The sequence below is a fragment of the Bidens hawaiensis genome, unplaced genomic scaffold (assembly GCF_021521415.1).
Source record: "Bidens hawaiensis isolate Kalapana, Puna unplaced genomic scaffold, B.hawaiensis_p1.1 tig00017464_1, whole genome shotgun sequence".
NCBI lineage: Eukaryota > Viridiplantae > Streptophyta > Magnoliopsida > Asterales > Asteraceae > Bidens > Bidens hawaiensis.
The window spans coordinates 375,337-397,007 of NW_027492642.1; positions in this window are offsets into that span (position 1 = coordinate 375,337).

A 21,671-nucleotide genomic window follows, 5' to 3' on the forward strand; every position below is an offset into this window, starting at 1 on the left:
CATGTCCTGTTACAAGGTTAGCAACATTTCCACTAGACATAGAGGCAGAGTCAGAATCATCAATTAGTTGCACATTGAACCTCTGCTGATTTCCTTGAGTACTTGTGCTACCCCCAATGAAAGATTTTGAAGTCACAACATTATGTTCAGCTGGTTCTTCTATGATGGGAATTTGTTGTTGGTTCTTCGTTAACAGGTTTCCCATAGGGGCAATCAATGCATTTGAAACATTGAAGCTTGGACTATCTTCCTTAATCATTTCATTCTCAATCATTTCAAGTTCAGCAGCTTGAAGAAAACATACCACATCATCCAATTTCAATTCATTGAAATTCTGCTTTTGAAGGATGAATTTACAAGCAGTATACCATTCTTTTGGCATTGAGTTGAGTAACTTTGTATTCAAATCAAAATCAGGCATTACATAATCAGTTGTTCTCAACTCATTCACAATACTCAGAAAACGTTCTAGTATTGATTTCAACCTTTCTCCATCCCTATATTTGAATCTTTCCAACTGTTGCTTCAATCTTTGCTTCTTTATGTTTTTCAGTTCAGAGTTCCCTTCATACATCTCAAGGATGGCATCATACATTTGTTTGGCAGTTGTGTGATGAGCCACCTTGGTCAGTATCTCCCACGACAAACCTAGCTTAATCATAGCCAAGGCTTTGTCATCCACCTTTCTCATCTTTTCTCTTACACCAGCAGTTGTAGTAGCATTTGCACCTTCTTCTACAGTAGTTTGCGAACCATTCTTGATGGAATTCCACATGTCAATGTCATTGTAGCATACGGCTGCTTCAAAGAGTACCTTCCATTTGATAAAGTTTTCCTGTCCATACAACCTTGGTATCTTGTTAGTAGACACCTCTTGTTCCTCAAATCCAGACATTTTGAGAATCAAAAATCAGTTTCTTTGATAAAAAGTTTTTCAAAAATAATCCGATCTGAAACCGAATGCTCAGATCTGATGTGATTAGAACAAGATTTAGATATAAAGATTAAAACTTTAATTTAAACAAGGAAAAGAAAACACTGAAAATTATAGATCTGGAAGAAAAATGAAGAACATGGCTGCTGACGTCACAAATCAATCGAACAGTGTCTGCTTACGTCATTCTTCTTCAAATCTTCAATCAGCAACACTCTTTCAAAAAATAGCAGTATTCAACTCTGATACCACTTGTCAGGTCCCTCTTGATATGGTCGATTCGGCTCGGATCTTAATCAATCATCTCATAACATACAAAATTAATCGTGTTGACAAGAGAGTTAATGACGGGTTACTATATTTAGAAATATGACCATTTGTTAAAGGCGGAATCAATAACAAACATACGGTTGCAATAAATATTCAAAGATAGATGGCACACACAGGATTCACTCAAAAGATTTCCATTTATATAATGTTAATCATACAAACAGGGTAATCGATTTAGGGTTTTATAAGGAATCCTAGGACAGCCGGCACACACAAAATATTCTCTCAATTAATGTGTCAGTCTTATCCGTATCATGTGTCCATCTGCCTCTCTTTGGCCGCTTGCCCTAAATATTCTATTTATAGGCCTGCCAACCTAGGACAGCTGTCATTCCTTCTAGAAACCCTAAATACAATCATACGTATTCAAATTACATATTCAAAATAAGCTAAGAGTAAAACAAGTCTTCCGGGTAGGCTTTTCATTAATCTTTAGTCTCCGAGTACGCAGTGTACACGGCCTTCCTTCAGATTTGGTAAACATAGAAGTGTACTCGGGATCAGTTTCCGGGTAGACTTTACTTAAAGAATATTTTACCAAGTAAAATATTCACAGAGTAGACTTCAATCTTCTTGAACTTATCAAACTTTGCCCGACAACTCCTTACGAGCAACCTTGTTCTTCTATGGTCCTGTTCGGCTCATTGTCATTGAATAACTTGTTGATAAGGCGTACTCGGGAGTACATACCTTACTTGAGCAGAATCTTACTCGATATAACTTAGAGATATTCCATTAACTCATCAGGTATACTCGGACCATAATTATTAAAGAATACCTTGCCCGGTCTTCCAATCACTTGGCTTCATGGACTTGGTTAACCAAACCTTACTCGGATGAGTAAAATACTTGGTCTTGAAGAACAACCCTGCTTGACAAAGTGAACCTTGCTCGGAGATGCTAAATCAGTGATCCTTACTCAGGAAATCACTAAGAAGCATACCTTGCTCGGATATCCACTTAAGAAGACTATTTGAAGTAAACCTTGCTCGGGAGGCAAAATCTCTTACTCGGCTAAGTAAAAGCTTGCTCGGAGTTCCAAGGTGTGCTCGGATTCAATACTTAGCAGTTTCTGAGGAGGTTGAGAAGATTCCAATCTTCATATTCTTTGTTTAGGTCAAATCTCCTCATTTGGGTCAAACTCTTGACCCAACACTAGGGAAAACCGTTACCTCTCCCAATCCGAAGAAAAAAAATATGTCTACATAAAAGACCAAACTGTTCAAACCTTCTGCAACTGCAATAAACGGTTAGGTATTCATTGCGAATCATAACCTGGATATACCAAACTGTTCAAATCTTTGTTGTCGCATGTTGAGCTCTTTTTCTTCAAAGATGTGTTTCAAACTTTTGTTATTGGTGTACACATTAAAATTTACATCCATAGAGATAGTCCTTCCATAACTTTAAGGCAAAGATTATGGCGCCTAACTCTAGATCATGAGTCATGTAGTTCTTTTTGTGTACTTTGAGTTGTCGAGAAGCGTAAGCGATTAATTTCTTTTGTTGCATTAGTACACAACCCAAACCGGAATGGGATGCGTTGCTAAAACAACGAAATCCTCAGTACCTTCTGGAAAAGCCAGTATATGTGCATTGGTGAGTTTTTGTTTAAGCAAATCAAACGCTTCTTGTTGTTTGGTTCCCCATACATACTTGATATTTCTAAGGGTTAACCAGGTTAGAGGAACGACAACGAGAGAAATTTTCAATGAATATTCGATAGTAGCCGCCCAAACCTAAGAAACTTTGGATCTCGGTTGGCGATTTTGGAATTTCCCATTTTGAGATGGCTTCTATCTTTGCGGGAAGTACTTGAATTCCATTCACGTTTAGGATGTGACTGAGAAACTGTACTTCGTGAAGCCAAAAAATCGCATTTCGAGAATTTGGTGTACAACTTCTTATTTCTAAGAAATTCAAGAAAGGTTATGAGATGCATTTCATGATCTTATTTTGACTTTAAGTAAATAAGTATACCGTCGATAAAAACGATAACAAATTTATCCAAGTAATTTTTACAAAATTCGGTTCATCATATCCATAAATGCGGTTGGGGCATTAGTGAGGCAAAACGGCATGACCGTGAACTCATAATGTCCATACCTCATTCGGAATGTGGTTTTTGTAATGTCTTCGACTTGAACTATTAGTTAGTGATAGCCGGAACGCAAATCTATCTTTGAAAAGTAGCTTTCACCTTGCAATTGGTCAAGCAGGTCGTCAATTCGGGGTAATGGGTATCAGTTCTTGATGGTTACTTTGTTCAAGGCTCTATAGTCGATGCACATTCGCATTGATCCATCCTTCTTCTTGACAAAGAGATTGGCGCTCCCCATGGTGATGAACTTGGACGGATGAATCCCTTCTCTAGCAGCTCGTCTAATTGTTTCTTCAATTCCTTCATTTCGGTTGGAGCAAGATAATATGGGGCTTGGGAGATTGGTGACGTTCTAGGCATTAGATCAATTCCAAACTCGACTTCTCGATCGGGTGGAATATCTGGCAGCTCGTCAGGAAAGATGTCGGAAAATTCAGAGACAATAGGCACGTCCTTTATCTCCTTTGGTTTTGATTCTTCGGTGACATAGGCCATGAATGCTAAGCATCCTTGATTCAAAAATTTGTTAGCTCTAATCATGGAGATTTTGCTAACTTGGCCAGCGTCCTTATATCCTTCTATTTGAATGGTTCATTTGTCAGGAGGCTTGAAGTTCTACGATCGTGCTATTGCAAATGATACGGGCATGATTATCGGATTACTAGTCCATACCAAGTGCTATATCAAAACCCGCAAGCGTCATGGGTAACAGTTGGATAGGTAAAATATAACCAACTAACGAGATTTTTCCGTTTTTTAAAGCTTTGGAGATTTTAACGATTTCGCCACTAGCGGTCGTGACACTTAAAGTTTTATTTAATTTTTTAGAGGTTAATTTAATAGACTATAAAAGTTATAATCTATAAATCTTAAGTTTGCATCTGAATCGAATAAAACTCTTGCATACGTGTCGTTAATTAAGAATATACTGGTTATTGTTTCCGGCATGTTGGTCGCTTTCTTTGTGTCTAGGACGAAGACTCTTGCATTTCCTTTCTTTGGCTCGTTCTTTTGACCACTTCCACCTGCACCTCCAGCAGCGTGTTTGTTCTTGGGGCACTGGAAGCTGAGGTGTCCAATCTCCTTATAGTTATAGCAAGTCATTGACTTTTTCCAGGAGTTGGTCGTTGCGTGACCGGGTTTGTGACACGAGTCACAGACTGTGGATGCAGAACTAGCAAAGTGGCAACGACCCTTGTGGTACTTCTTGCAGATTTTGCATTGAGTGTAGTTGGAGTTGACTCCGCTCTTTCTTTGTTCCACGCCATTTCCCTTAAATTGGGCGCTTCCAACCTTTTTGTGGTCACTTGATGGCACCATCTTCTTGTCTTCCTCTTTGTTACAGATTAAACCGTTCATCAAGTAACCAGCTAATTCCATGGCAGAATCAGCGGTTTGTGGTAAATGATATCTTACCATGTCGAGAATTTCTCGCGAAAGTCCCCATATGTATCGAGTTACTTTGCTGGATTATGGCGTTACCTGCTGGAGTACGAGTCTACAGTACTCGTGGAATTTGGTATTGTATTCACGATGATTAGTTCCAACCACCTTGTGATTAAGAAACTTAGATTGTATTTGACCGATTTCGTGCATTGGGCAAAATTTTGCCAGCACCATTCCTTTGAATTCTTCACACATAAGTTGGTATAATACTTTTCTTCCCTTGATCATTATTAGAGTGTTCCACTACTCCAAAGCTTCTCCCTTGAACATTCGCGCCGTATATTGAATCTTTTCTTGCTCGGCGCACTTAGTAATAATTACTATTGATTATATCTTCTCGAGCCACATTAGCGTTGCAATGGCGGCCTTGTCGCCATAAAATTCCTTGGGACCAAAGTTTTTGAAGTCTTTGAATGAACAACCCTCGATCTTTAACTTCTTGAATTTGCGATTAACGTCGCCACCAACGTTTGATTCATGCACACTCTCCTCATGATGAGACGGGTTAGGGCATGACTTGGAGTTTATGGATTTTCGAGATTGATTGGTGTGATGGGTTTGCCTAGATTCGGTTCTTAGGTTTGATTCAGCTCTTACAGCTTTTGTTATCATTTCTTGTATTTGTTTCATATATTTCTCGGGAAGTTGTTGAGCTTGTTCATTTTGAGCACGGATGCCTTCTCTTCTTTGAGAAGCTTCCGCACTGTGAGGGTTTTCTTGGTTTGACATTCTAAAATAAATTTATTCTTTTTTTAAAACACACATTTTTTAAGCACACACACACACACACACATATATATATATATATATATATTTCCCTATTCTACAAGAACGATTAACGTTCTTATTGTCACACACACAACACATTTATAAAAACAATAGATACATTTCTTTAACACTATAGGAGTTGCTAATCCTTCATGAATTTCTTGACCATATTTTTCATCTTGTTACACTTGTGGAGAAGCTTATCTCCCATCTTCTTTTTCTTACTTCCTTCTTCAGCAACCTTCTTCCTCATCTCGTCAGTCTCGTGCGGTGCTCGATCGAGATGTTCCTCTTGGGATTGTGGCCTTACATTTGGATATCCATATTGTGGCAGTGAATCACGATATCTCATCATTACGATGTCATAGTGATTTTTGGGAAGGGATGGTTGAAGAATGCTTCCACTTCTGCCTGATGGATTTCATTTGCTTGTTCGGAGATTGAAGGATTTTGCCATGAAAAGGAGGGAAATCCGGTGGAAACCAGATCTTGATTCCTTGGATGTACTGTACATAAGGGTCTTCAGGGTCATAGCATGGAGACATGTGGAAGAATGGATGTTGACATCCTTCATTTGGTGGACAGTCACACCTTGAATTTGTTGAAGGATCTTCCCTTGGCGTACTTACTTCTTCAGAAATTTCTTCCTCTTCTTCCGGGTCCTCTTCCTCTTTTGGGTCTTCTTCCTCCATTTCCTTTTCTGTTTCAGTCACTATAGGGTCTAGGTGATACCTTTAGTACGGTTGAATGACCCTCATTTTTGGTTTTTCGGGAAGGACCTTTATAGGTAATATAGCTATTGGGTTGAGAATCGATGGAGTTGTAAGCAGATGTTCCAGTTTTCCATCGTCTTTGATCAGAATGGCATTGCATCCAATCGGAAGAGTCAGACTTAGGTTCAACTTTGATTTGTTTGTTGGCTTGCAATTCGTTGGACGGGTGGTACGTCAGGATATTGGATGGATGATACATCGGGATGTCGGATGGGTAATACATAGGGATGTCGGATGGATGATACTCCTGGATGTTTGATGGGTGGTAACTTGGGATATTTGTGGGATGATACTCTTGTATTGGAGGATTGCTTGGTATGTTTATTGGTAGTTGTTCAGTGCCGGGAAAATACACTTGTGTGGGTCGGTAAATTGGATGATCTTGGTTAAAGAAGTCTTTATAGTAATTGACGTGAGGTCGAAAACTCACTCAAAAATAAACCAAATACAACTAGTTAGATAGCGGTAAGCAGGTATCGAACACAGGGAGTTTGTGGAAATAATGTTACCAAGTAGTTTTGTTATTTATCTTAATTAAACTAAATGCAGAAAATAAACCCAAGTATTTTGGTTGTTTGGTTTTGATTAACAAAAATAACTAAAACAATAAACGAGTTTTAAACAATATAAGAAACAATGCTCTCTCCCGATTTCAGGTTTCCAATGTTAATCAAGTTAACGCTTATTTGTGGAATGAACTACACGAATATAGTTTTGTGAAAATGCAGTTAATTGTGATAAAAGAGGACTAAGTACTTGGATTACAAAAACGCAAGGTTGTCACTCAAGAATCAGTTTAGTATTGCTAACCTTAATTCTCTTCTACTAAATCTCGATTGCCTATGGCATCAAGAACGGATAGTCAAGAACACGAATTCAAATCATACTAACAATTACAATATAACTCACAATAACCATAGCAATATTTTTAGAAGATCAAAAGATTATCCCACAAATAACATAAGCGAATAACAAGTAATCCAATTGAAAACCTTATAATTCAGGAGAGAACATAAAGATGATTAGCCACTCATAGTTTGATTAAACATCAAATCCATTAAGAAATCGAATGAATAATAAACCCAAATGATTGATTACAATCACCAAAGTCTTGTTCGCAATCTCCAAAATTCGTCTCTTGCTTGTTTAGAATGAAAGATAACTCAAAAGCCAGCCAAAAAACGAGTAATAAAGCAAAATAAATCAGCGGTTACGACATGAACCGTGGCCCACGGTCTACACCGTGGGTCAGGGTGGACTTCTAGAAATGTTGGACCGTGGCCCACGGTTGAACCGTGGGTCACGGTGGTCTTCACAGTGAGACAGAGTGCCACAGTACGGTGGCCTCTGTTTAGTTGATCTTCTTTGGACCGTGGCCCACGGTGTAAACCGTGGGTCACGGTGGACACCAACCATGCACCCTTGCTTTCACTTATTTTTGACTTCTTTTACATCTCCGGTTCCTTGGGTTTCTTCGTTATACACCATACTCGCTCCGAAATCTCCTTTGTACCTACAATTAATCAATAATACCGTAGTCATCTTCCACCAAATAAACCAATACAAAACATGATAATTACGGCTTTAAATCAGTTAAGGGTTGTCCCATGGACCACCCGTCACATTCCCACACTTAATCGTTGCTTTCCCTCAAGCAACATCTCGACACAAACTTTTTATTTCATTCAACTTGTATCCACCAATCTTACCACAAATCCGGTTCGGTCAAGGTCCCAAGTCATACCCTATTCCCTAGTTTTTATTGGGTGCACTAGTTCAAAGTTGATAACCCACCAAATGATTTGATGTTACAATATAAAACTATGGAACCGCCCAACGAGTGTACTTTGTTTCCGGTTAGGGCACACATGATCACACCCCTCATAATATAACATCTCTCCTCTCGGTTTAATATTTGGACCAGCATAAAATGTGCTAGTATCTCTCTGCCCTCAATACCAAGTATGAACACAATGTAATAAGCTTGGAAGCAAGTCATATCTCCACCCATTACCCACCGGTTGCATAGAGAATAGAACTAAAGGTTTTGTTGTGGCTTAGGTTAGGGTGTGGAAGCGGATTTATTTAGTGACTTATGGTGGATGAAACCCAATTTATTCAACAAACGGACCACTCACTCACAATTATTTACAAACGACACTAACTCAAACATTGACTCTTTTTGAGCTTTTCTTTGATTTTCCAACTTTTTTTATTATCAAATACTTACATCAATATATACAAACAACTGACCAAAGACATACGTACATTGTGTACTATGCTCGACAAACAACTTATATACAACTCTTAACATAACGGGTTTCATCCACAGGGTTAAAACAAAAGGCCAAGGCTAATACGGTTTGTAATGTGGGTTAAAAAAACAAAGAAAAATGGGTAGGCAACAATTGGCTCCTAAGGATAATGTAGGGTAGGGAGTATTTTTTTTTTTTTTTGTGTAAGGCCAATATAAAATGGGTTTTCTAAAGTCCTATTTCTCCATACAGGTGGTGGTATTAAGATCTCGAAATGCATGAGATAACCAAGTTCTAGGTATCATGTGCATACCGGTTACTCTCTATAATGGCACTCATATGACTTGTGTATATACTATATATTATATGTGTATTATATATAAAGCAAATCTAACACACGTACCGGAGGAATTAGGCTGCCGATATGAAACATGTGTACCCGTCCCCATGACTCGTTATCCCCATCTAAACGGTCCATTTTAATTTTCCCCCTTTTTTTAAACAACTAGGCACATGTTACTTAAGGAATTGTGATCATGAAAAGGGACCCAAAACTTCACCCCGCCATCTTACCCCTTTCCGGTTTCATTACAACATTTTTAAAATTTTTGTTTATTTTTCTAATTTTTTTATTTTTTTGTGATTTTTTTTATTTATTTTTTTCGATTTTTTTCAAAACAAACAAAACAAACGAAAAATTTTTTCTCATCCCCACACTTGGGATACATTGTTCCCAATGTATGGTTTTAAGAAAAATAAAACAACCCACTTGCTAAACACCACCTTCATTCCAACATATTCCCATAATACTTAATCAAAAGTATTTTATCCGCCACCCATCCACCCAAAAACACAAAAAGACACACAAACAAAATAACAACTATACAATAATATACAGAACAATGTTCACCTGGCAACAAGCGGCTCGATCAGTTGTAAGGCGGGTGGGCCGTCCCGAAGATAGATGCCATAAACACTGAGAACTGGCCGAAGTTAAATGCCCCATCGCTGCCGCAGCTTCCTTCTTCTGGTGGTGGTGGTGGTGCCATTGATTGCATCGGGTTGACCCACATTGAATGATGAAGTGGTGGTTCGGGATATCGTACCGAACCATCATACGGGGGTAGAGTCGTGTAATCTACCATTTGTGGATCCCACACGATCGGTTCACATGCGTGCCACTGATCATGCATCCTCCGATTACGATCATCCAAATACCTCATGTTCATCTCATGTTCCCGCCCATATGCATTGGCACGGTTCCACATTTCCAACCGGTCGTGCCTCTCTTTTGCAGACCGTTCAGCGTAGCCCCCCATAAAAGTCTGATAATCGAATAGTGAACGTGACTCATCAGACCAATTCTCATACGTGGATGGCCTATGCCTCTCCACCACCTCATTCATGGACCCCTCATGGGCCCAATTGCTACCATAAGAATTATAACCTTCCTAATAATCCCAACCCCCGTGTTGGGAACTACTACCACCGCCCACATCCATGTAATCGGGCTCACCTATCTCTTCCACCTGTTCTCTCTCCTCATTCTCCTCCTCTTCAACATCCTCTCTTACTACTCTCCATCTCACCTTATCACACACAAGAACATGGTGCCTATAAGTTTGCGTGTACTCATAACCCGGCAAATCCGACAACGTAAACTCTTTCAACACTTTGGTCATTCCCACCGACTCGTCAGGTATCAAACCGTGATTCTTTAACAATGCTGTGATCAGTCGACAATACGGAATTAACTTCCGCTTATTGCTTTCTCGGCTGATCCAAATATTTTGCATGACAAGATATCGGTAAGAAATAAGGGGCTTTCCACACATCAATGCATACAAAACAGGAATATCACTGTTCCTTACTACCGAAATGTCCCCCTGACGAGGCATCACGTTGTGCAAGCAGATAGACATCAATAATTTTGCCTCGATCTTCAAATCTTTCCTCAAAATCTGATCACCAAAACCTGATCTTGTTTTAATCACCTTTTCTAACATGTTGTACCATTTGGGGTGCTTGTCGGGGCAATCTAATAAGTCTTTGGCAGAGGGGTATACGTATGAGTTGCTTGGCTTAGTGTAGAAAAGAGCGATCTGACTAAATGAGTCAAATGACATCACCATTTCTTGACCTCCTACCGTCCCAATTAACTTCATATTGTGCCCCTTCTTGTAGGGAGGACATCTCAATGTGGACACCCATTCTTCAATTTATCTATCATACAACGTGTTAATCTCGTTATCATAACACTTTAACACTGCTTCCCAACCCAAAGCTTCAAACTTGTCAACTATCCCAAACACCTCAAACCTGGATCGTTTACCTCCTTCTCACACATATATCCATCAATTCGTTTATTCAACGTAGCCATTTTGTCAACAAATAGCTCCGCTTGTCATTCCAATAGGTACTTTGACAATCCCCCACCTTTCCACGTGGGTTTTACCGTTTGTACTTTCACGTATGCTTGCTCTTCCTGCATCCTCTGTCTTTTTAATTGGGCCGCTCGCCCACTTGAAGATGATGCCTTTGACATACCCTTATCCGCAGTCCTACCCATCTACACACAACAAACAAACCAAACAAACCAAGTTTAATTCAACATAAACTTCCCCACACTTGCTTGTTACAATGGTTGTGGATAATCATTTCTTAATCAATTGACAAAAAATTTCAACACTTGCTTCAACAAATAATTTCCAATTAATCAATTAAACAACCATAAGTTATAACATTTATTCACTAGACACAACCATAATGCATAATCATTAAACTAATTTCTTCCAACAAGCAAGTGGGTAAATAGAACAATTATGATCAAGTTACAACTTCAATACAATATATCATCAATAACGAAAATAAATTCCATACCTTGATGTTGTAAGAGATGAAGATGAAGAAAACTTCATAGTAAACCAAAACCCCCAAATATTTCAGAAATTTTCGGACTCTCTATGTCCAAAATCGACCAACAAAACAAAGGATTCTTTCAATTTCAATGGTATAATCGAAATCCTTGTGAAATTTTATTCAAAATAGACTCAAAAATCGGTTGATTTGGTGAAGTTATGAAGAAGTTATGGATCTTTGAAGTATGAATGTTAGGGTTTGTGAAGAGGGGTTTAAAGAAGAAGAAGATGAATATAGGTGAAAATAATAATGGTAGGTGGTTTGTGTGGTGTATAATTGTTCTAAAATACAAATTTTATTGATTATTAACACCAAAACCCTGTCCCATGTTAGTCTCGTCGCCGGACCGTGGCCCACGGTTCACACCGTGGGTCACGGTTGACTCAATTGCAGCAACTGGTTTGAAGTGGACCGTGGCCCACGGTCCACACCGTGGGTCACAGTTGAGATGTGCAAAAACAAACAGAAGACACCGGTCCACATTGAGCATATTGATGTCCTTTCCTTCCAAGTAAGGTTTAAGCCTTTGACCGTTCACCACTTGTTTCGTTTGTTCTTGGACATCTTCTATCTCTACATCACCAAATTGCCCCACTTTTGTGATGACATATGGGCCCATCCATTTGCTCTTTAACTTACCCGGAAATAACTTTAGCCTTGAATTATACAACCACGCCTTTTGACCCACTTCAAAAGTCCGTTTTCTCAACTTTGCATCATGGACTTTCTTTAGTTTGTCTTTGTATGCGGAAGCACATTCATACGCTTCATCCGGGATTTCCTCGATCTCATTCAATTTCAACTTTCTCAATTCACCCGCTTCCTTATAATCCGCATTCACGTTCTTAATCGCCCAAAACGCCCTATGTGCCAACTCCATTGGTAAGTGACACCCTTTCCCATAAACTAAAGGATAAGGAGTTGTGCCAATAGGAGTTTTGTAGGCGGTCCGAAATGCCCACAATGCATCATTTTACTTGGAAGACCAATCCTTCCTATCGACCCGCACCGTCTTCATTAAGATTTCTTTGATTTGGCGATTGGACACTTCTACTTGTCCACTTGTTTGTGGATGATAAGGAGTGGCAATTCGGTGATTTACATTGTACCTTTTTAGAAGCTTCCCAAAGTTGAAATTCTTGAAATATGACCCACCATCACTTATAATAACCTGCGGGATGCCAAACCGAGCAAAGATGTTTGATTGAACGAATTTACAAACTACCGAATGGTCATTAGTTCTTGTTGTTACCGCTTCTACCCACTTGGACACTTAATCGACCGCAACCAAAATATAAAAAAATCCATTCGAGTTTGGAAACGGGTCCATAAAGTCGATTCCCCATACATCGAAAATCTCTAACACCAAAATCAGTTGCAATGGCATTTCATCCCGTTTCGAGATACTACCCAACTTTTGGCAATTCAAACAATGTCGGGCATTCTCACTTGCATCTTTAAAAATTGTGGGCCAATAAAACCCACATTGGAGCACCCGGTAACCCGTATTTTGACCGCTAAAATGACCTCCACACGCCGATGCATGTGCATGAGTCAAAATCTCTCGTACCTCAGAATCGGGAATACACATCCTTATCATTTGATCCGAACCAATTTTGAACAAGTCAGGTTCATCCCAAATATATTGTTTCACTTGGGCCATGAACCGTTGACTTTTTTTCTTCACCCAATGACTTGGAATAGACCACGTTGCTAAATAATTCACAAAGTGGGCACACCATAGTGTAGTCGACACGGCTAACAATTGTTCGTCGGGAAACCGTTCATTTATCTCCATCGGGTCATCGACACATTCAAGTAGAATCCGAGACAAGTGATCCGCCACTACATTCTCACAACCTTTCTTGTCCCGGATTTCAAGATCGAATTCTTGCAACAATAACACCCATCGAATCAATCGCGGTTTCGCGTCTTTCTTTTCCATCAAATACCTGACCGCACTATGATCCGAGTACACCACAACTTTACTTCCCAAAATATGTGACCGAAATTTATCCAAGGCGTACACCACCGCAAGTAACTCTTTTTCGATAGTGGTGTAATTTAATTGCACCTCAGATAAAGTTTTGCTTGCATAGTATATTATCACCGGCTTCTTCTCTACTCGTTGACCCAACACCGCTCTAACCGTGCTATCACTAGCATCACACATGATCTCAAACGGGCTTGACTAATCCGGTGATTGTAGAATGGGTGCCTGTACCAACTTCTCCTTCAAACTGTCAAAAGCTTGCAAACATTCATCAGTAAACTCAAAGGGGACATCCTTCAATAAGAGATTAGATAACGGTTTGAAATTGAACTAAAACCTTTAATGAATCTCCTATAAAATCCGGCATGTCCCAAAAACGATCTCACCCCTTTAAAATTTTTCGGGGGTGGTAAAGATGAAATTACTTTTATTTTAGCTTGGTCAACTTCCATTCCCCTACTTGAAACCACATGACCCAACACAATGCCCTCTTGCACCATGAAATGACTTTTTTCCCAACTCAACACCAAGTTTGTCTCAACACATCGTTTTAAAACTTTTTCTAAATCAACGAGACACGACTCGAATGTTGAGCCAAAAATAGAAAAATCATCCATAAAAACTTCAAGTGATACCCCGACCATGTCAGAAAAAATTCTCATCATGCATCTTTGAAAAGTAGCCGGGGCATTACGTAATCCAAATGGCATTCGCCTAAAGGCAAAAGTACCATATGGACACGTGAAGGTGGTCTTATGTTGGTCATCGGGATGAATTGCAATTTTATTGTATCCCGAATATCCATCCAAATAACAATAATATTTTTGACCCGAAAGTTTTTCAACTATTTGATCAATGAATGGTAGTGGAAAATGGTCTTTTGAGGTTGCATTATTTAATTTTAGATAATCGATGCACACTCGCCACCCGGTTACCGGTCGGTTGGCGATTTGTTTACCATTATCACCTTTTATTACCTGGATGCCAGCTTTCTTGGGTACTACCTGTGTCGGGCTCACCTATGCACTGTCTGAAATGGGATAAATGATCCCCGCAACCAACCATTTGATAACCTCCTTTTTCACCACTTCCCGCAAATTCGGGTTCAACCGTCTTTGAGTCTCCCTTGTGGGTTTAGCCTCCTCATCAGTAATTATTTTATGCATAACAATGGAAGGACTAATTCCCTTTAAATCTGCCAACGTCCATCCAATACCAGCCTTATGTGCTCCCAACACTTTTACCAACGCCCTCTCTTGTTCTTCCTCCAAGTAGAAGCAATGATAACCGGAAGAGTTTCATTCTCCCCTAAAAATGCATACTTCAAATGACTTGGGAGTTCCTTCAATTCAACCTTTGGTGGACACTCCAAAGACGGTTTTGTACCCGAATCGATCACAGTTGGCAGACTTTCAATTTGATAAGTCCATGGTGGTCGTCCTTCTTTAACCGCCAACACGTCTTGATTTTTCTCTTCCATCCTCAATGCACAAAGATGTACCTGTTCAGAAAAATCACAAACGCATGCTTCCAAAGCACCGTCCTCATAATCATGCGGTTCACACGTGTCAACAATATCTGCCATGAAACACTCATCACCACATAAAGCATTAGATCCGTTAGTGAACACATTTAATCTCATTTTTCTATTTCCAAATGCCATATCAACCGTGCCCGATCGACAGTCAATAATAGTATGAGCGGTGTTTAAAAACGGTCGACCCAATATAACATTTTGTTGTTGGGTCGAATCAACCGATGAGTAGTCTAAGCCTAAAAAGTCAACCGGATAGTAAAATTCTTCAACTTTTACTATCACATCCCGCACAATTCCTCGGGGGAGTTTATGGGACAAATCGGCTAACAAAACCGTTGTCTCAACTCGTTTTAAAGGACCAAAATCATATTGGTCGTATAAACCCCTCGGAAGAATACTTACTCCGGCCCCAAGATATAGTAACGCCTTAGACATTTGAAAATCGCCTACTTGAATGTTAATTAAGGGTGTTCCCGGATCTTGAAGCTTAGGAGGAAGATCTCCTTTTAAAACCGCACTTACCCGCTCAGTTAAATCCACTCGTAGAGGCACTTTTTGTTGCCTCTTTTGAGTACATAATTCTTTCAAAAATTTTGCATATGCGGGTACTTGCTTAATTGCCTCAAGTAGAGGTAAATTTACCTTTACTTGTTTAAAAACTTCCCACATCTCTTCTTTTTGGGGACACATTCTTGAAATAATATTTTTCTTACCCGGGTCAAGTAAATCCGAAGGAAATGGAACCACCTTTGGTTCTACTTCCTTATTTTTATCGTTTAACTTTCAAGTTTTACCGGAGTTTGTAACGGTTTTTCAAAAGTTACATGTTTAGTGGGTTTATTTGTTACTATTTCATCATCACTTTCATTACCCGTAATATCCTCAACTTCCCCATCAACCACACCCGGTGATAAATCTTTTTTATATTCTTTACCACTTCTTAAAACACTAAAGTGATTAATATGAACATTACGAGAAAAGTTACGAGAAGGATTTACCTTTGTGTCGCTTGGCAATTGACCTTTATTCTTCTTCAACTCGGACACTTCAGTTGCGAGTTGACCCATTTTGTAGTCAAAGATTGGATGGCCTTATCTCTTACTTCATCCTTTTGCATTCGCGCCTCATCAAGTTGATTTCTTCGTTTCATGTCTTGTTGCATCAACTTTAACATGTCCATAACTTCATTACCACTCGATGAACTTTGACTCGTTGACCCGCTTTGACCGCCACCCCGTTGACCTTGAAATCCTTGATTATTCCCTCCATGATAATTACCTTGGTTATTATATTGTTGGCGAGGGACATAATTACTCTGACTTCCTTGAAAATTCGAGTTTGATTGAGTGGCCGGATTTCCATAACGAAAATTCAGGTGATTTCTTAACCCGGGGTGGTAGGTGTTGGAGTTCATGTTGTAATTCCTACCACCTACCCCTTGAAGTGCATTCACCTCTTCCACCGGTGCTTGACCTACTCCACCACCTCCGTTGCATGACCCAAATCGTTGCAATTTGTACAAACATCGATTACTTGATTAGTGGTTTGTACATTTCCTTCTTCCACAGTTTGCACTTGCGGTCTAACAATCGCCGGTCTTGCTCTTCTTCCGGTTTTGGCCTTCCTCTTTGATGTAACCGCCATTTGTTCCAAATATGCCCAATCGTCTTGTTCATAATTAGTACCAAATGTACCATTCGTGATCGACCGCAAATCTCGTTCATCCTCCATACTCAACCCTTCATGAAACGCATTCAACAACTCCAATAAAGCAATACCGTGATGAGGACAATTTTTGATCATCATATTGAACCTCTCGAATGCTTCATGAAACATTTCCCCCGATTGTTGTTGGAAGGTTCTTAAACTTCTTCTCGCATCATTGGTCTTTTGGGCCGTGTAAAATTCTTCTAAAAATCTTTGTTGCATTTCGGCCCAAGTATAAACAGATGCGGAAGGCAAACTATAAAACCATCTATTTGCCTTGTCTTCCAATGAGAACTAAAATAGAACCAACTTCACATCATCCGATGTAAAACTTTGACCCCCAATTGTGTTGCAAATGGAGTCATATGCCTCCAAGTGAAAGTAAGGTTCCTCCGTTGCTAGACCTTTATACTTCGGAAGACTTTGAAGGGAATTGGTTCTTACTTCAAATGTCCTCCCTTGATTATTGAGAGGGATAACCACTGGAGACGGATTATTAGTAATTATGGGTTTGAAATGGGCTTCAATCCCCCTAGCCATCTCTCTTGCGTGCCTTCTTGGTACCCCCATTGGTACTCTTGGTTGACCCATTGGTCTATAAACGGGCCTTGGCTGCACAAACTGTTGTTGAAACTGTGGTTGGGGCATTTGTGGTTGAAATTGTGGATCTTGAGGTTGCCCTTGCGGTTGTTGAATAACTGGGGGCGGAACTTGTTGATTCACAACAACCGGTGGTTGTTGTTGAATCGGTGGTGGTTGCACGTTTTGTTGGACAATTACCGGTTGTTGTTGAGGCGGTTGTTGAACAACTGATGGTGTTTGTCTATTAAACCCTTGTACCGATTCCGGATGTTGCCATTGACCATAGGCCAAATTTCCAGGATTTACCCATTGACTTCCATCACCTCCCGTGTAGTAACCTTCCACTTCATACCCCTCGAATTCATTGTCAAACCCATATCCATATCCCTCACCTTGTGATCTTGAATGTTGCATAAACTGTTGGGGTTGGTATTGGTAGTTTGATTGTGATTGTTGAAATGGTGGTGGTGGTTGATATTGTTGAGATGATGATGACGCACCAAAGGTGGGAAAAAGGTTGGTAATAGGTTGGTAATAGGTGAATTGAGCATTGATGGGTTCAGTTGTGGGTGGTGGTTGAAGTTCACTTGATGTTGTTTGTATATTAGTAGTGATTGGTGGAGGTGGATTTGGTGGAGGTGTAGTCGGAACAGGTTGACCCGAAGTGGGAACTGGTGAATCTATGTTGCTGTTTGATGTGGTTGGAGAACCCAGGAGATTGTTCTCTCTAAGTAGAACTAGGTTTATTCGAAGCGTTCTATCAATTTCGGGATCGATTACTAGTGGTGATGACTTGTTGGATCTTCTAGTATGCATACACCTGTAGGTACCTGCACACTAACACAACCAGCGTAAAACCGAAAATACACAACATAAACTACTAATTAACACACGTTCCGCACTACTCCCCGGCAACGGCGCCAAAATTTGACGTGAGGTCGAAGACTCACTCAAAAATAAACCGAATACAACTAGTTAGATAGCGGTAAGCGGGTATCGAACACAGGGAGTTTGTAGAAATAATGTTACCAAGTAGTTTTGTTATTTATCTAAATTAAACTAAATGCAGAAAATAAACCCAAGTGTTTTGGTTGTTTGGTTTTGATTAACAAAAATAACTAAAACAATAAACGAGTTTTAAACAATATAAGAAACAATGCTCTCTCCCGATTTCAGGTTTCCAATGTTAATCAAGTTAACGCTTATTTGTGGAATGAACTACACGAATATAGTTTTGTGAAAATGCATTTAATTGTGATAAAAGAGGACTAAGTACTTGGATTACAAAAACGCGAGGTTGTCACTCAAGAATCAGTTTAGTATTGCTAACCCTAATTCTCTTCTACTAAATTTCGATTGCCTATGGCACCAAGAATGGATAGTCAAGAACACGAATTCAAATCATACTAACAATTACAATACAACTCACAATCACCATAGCAATATATTCATAAGATCAAAAGATTATCCCACAAATAACATAAGCGAATAACAAGTAATCCAATTGAAAACCTTACAATTCGGGAGAGAACATAAAGATGATTAGCCACTCATAGTTTGATTAAACATCACATCCATTAAGAAATAGAATTAATAATAAACCCAAATGATTGATTACAATCACCAAAGTCTTGTTCTCAATCTCCAAAATTCGTCTCTTGCTTGTTTAGAAATAAAGATAACTCAAAAGCCAGCACAACGAGTAATAAAGCAAAATAAATCAGCAGTTACGACATGAACCGTGGCCCACGGTCTACACCGTGGGTCACGGTGGACTTCTAGAAATGCTGGACCATGGCCCACGGTTGAACCGTGGGTCACGGTGGTCGTCACGGTGAGACAGAGTGCCACGGTACGGTGGCCTCTGTCTAGTTGATCTTCTTTGGACCGTGGCCCACGGTGTAAACCGTGGGTCACGGTGGACACCAACGATGCACCCTTACTTTCGCTTATTTTTTACTTCTTTTGCATCTCCGGTTCGTTGGGTTTCTTCGTTATACACCATACTCGCTCCGAAATCTCCTTTGTACCTACAATTCATCAATAATACCGTGGTCATCTAATTCCACCAAATAAACCAATACAAAACATGATAATTACATCTTTAAATCAGTTAAGGGTTGTCCCATGGACCACCCGTCAGTAATCTTCAATCATGTTGTCTTTTGGGAGTATCGGTTCGTGGCGTCCAACTCTCCTTGCGCCATGCAAAAATCCTTCTATAACTTTCTTGAATGACATCTATGGGTGGTTTAGATTGATAAGGGATAAAATTGTTACCAGCATATCTTATCCCTGATTATATAAAACAAATAATAATAATAATAATAATAATAGAAATTCTTATTCACTTGAATCGAAGCTTAGGTATTATTTGTTAATACCTAATTCGCGAAGATCAATAACTCTGATACCAATCTGTCACACCCCCATATTAGGCCTAGGCGTATGAACAACAGTTGGTACCACTTTGTGTGGATTAATGCGGAAATATTTGTGTGGATTAAAATATTAATATTTACATAACAAAATATGGGATTATAAAATACCCGTTTAATGTTTACAAAATATTCATTGTTTATATAAACCACCATTCAAGTTTAATATTTAACAAAATGATCTGAGCCATCAGATCGCCAAGTGAAGACTTCGATTCTTCAAACTTCTATCCTTCATTACCTATAAAACAGTTTGAAAATACGTCAGCAACACATGCTGGTGAATAAGCTGACACATAAAATATTTTATTTACTTAATTTCCCCTCGATACATAGCTTAGGTCTCGGCCCATCGTGGCTTGGGAATAATCAAGTTCAAAACTTAAATCACAATTATAAACTTAAACTCAACTCGAAACCGCTCAGCAAACACAGCAGCGTTCGAGATTACTTAGCTACCATCAGTATACACATGATTACCCTCTCTCGGACATAACATAGGTCCAGCCCGTCATGGGGGAGGCATATAACCTGGTGTGGTGCGGTGTGCCCATCGTCTAATCACATATGTAAGGATTTAAACAAACTTACACGACAGCCTGAGGGCCAGCGATTACTTTTGTTCATAATGTTTTAGAGATACGTAATCTCATGTAATCAATTCACTTTGACTCGATTAAACAAGTTATAAACTTTTAGGGTGTATTGACCATTGAAAGGATCAGTTTCACTTCACTGATCGAATTGTCTTTGCTATCTCAGACCTATAGTACAAGTATAACCCTTGGTTATTACTTGATCCATAATCTAGCTTTAGACCTTTAGTCTATTTTGTATAATCTTTACCTTAATTATATTTCCTATTCGAACCATTAGTTCAAAACATCTTTTCTTTATTTAACAAGATCAAACCTTTATTTAGACTTGTTTACTTTTCTAAACACTACATTTCTTCTTTTCGAGGAAACGTGTATTTTATTTCTTTACTTATTATTTAAGAAACTTAAATAGTATTTTTATTATTAACAAAGAATTATTATATATTAATATCTCTTATTTATAATTTCTTTGTTATATTCTTTTTGTTTATTCTCGAGGTATCGAGTATACCCTCGACTAGGGTCTAAACCTTTTTAATATTATATTATTATTTTATTCGGGCATACTCCCTACCCTGTTTGGCTAATATTTTTCTAGATTCTTAGAAAGCACTTCCACGCTTGCACGTTTATCGAGAAATCTTGATCAACACTTCTTGGCACGCCAATCAAGGTACACCAGTCTTCGATGCACGTCGGCACGCACTTCAAGGTGGGGTCTTGATTCGTCTTGTGGTGGCACGTACTTCGAGGCAACATCGAGGCTGGGCATGGTTTACGATATTTGAACGTAGCGTCGGTGGCACGCTTTTCTAGGTAGAGGAGAGAGTGTTTTAGAGAGAGAGTGAGAGAGAGAAGATTGAGTGAGTATGAATGAATGGGCTTGAAGCCCTATTTATTGGCCTGATCAGGATACCCATCACGTATAGCGATGTATCTGGCGGTAACATTATAAATATTTTATTCCATAGAGATACGCCAATGGGACATTAGGAGGCCATCGCGTATCGCGATGACTCAAGAAAACAGATAGGTTGTTTTATGATCCATCTCGTATCGCTATGACTCAAGAAAACAGATTTTCAAATTTGGTCCTTTTACTTTTAATACTTGGTATTTAACAACATATTTAAGGATTTAAACAAACTTACACGACAGCCTTAAGGCCAGCGGTTACTTTTGTTCATAATGTTTTAGAGATACATAATCTCATGTAATCAATTTACTTTGACTCGATTAAACAAGTTATAAAAGTTTGGGGTGTATCCACCTTTGAAAGGATCAGTTTC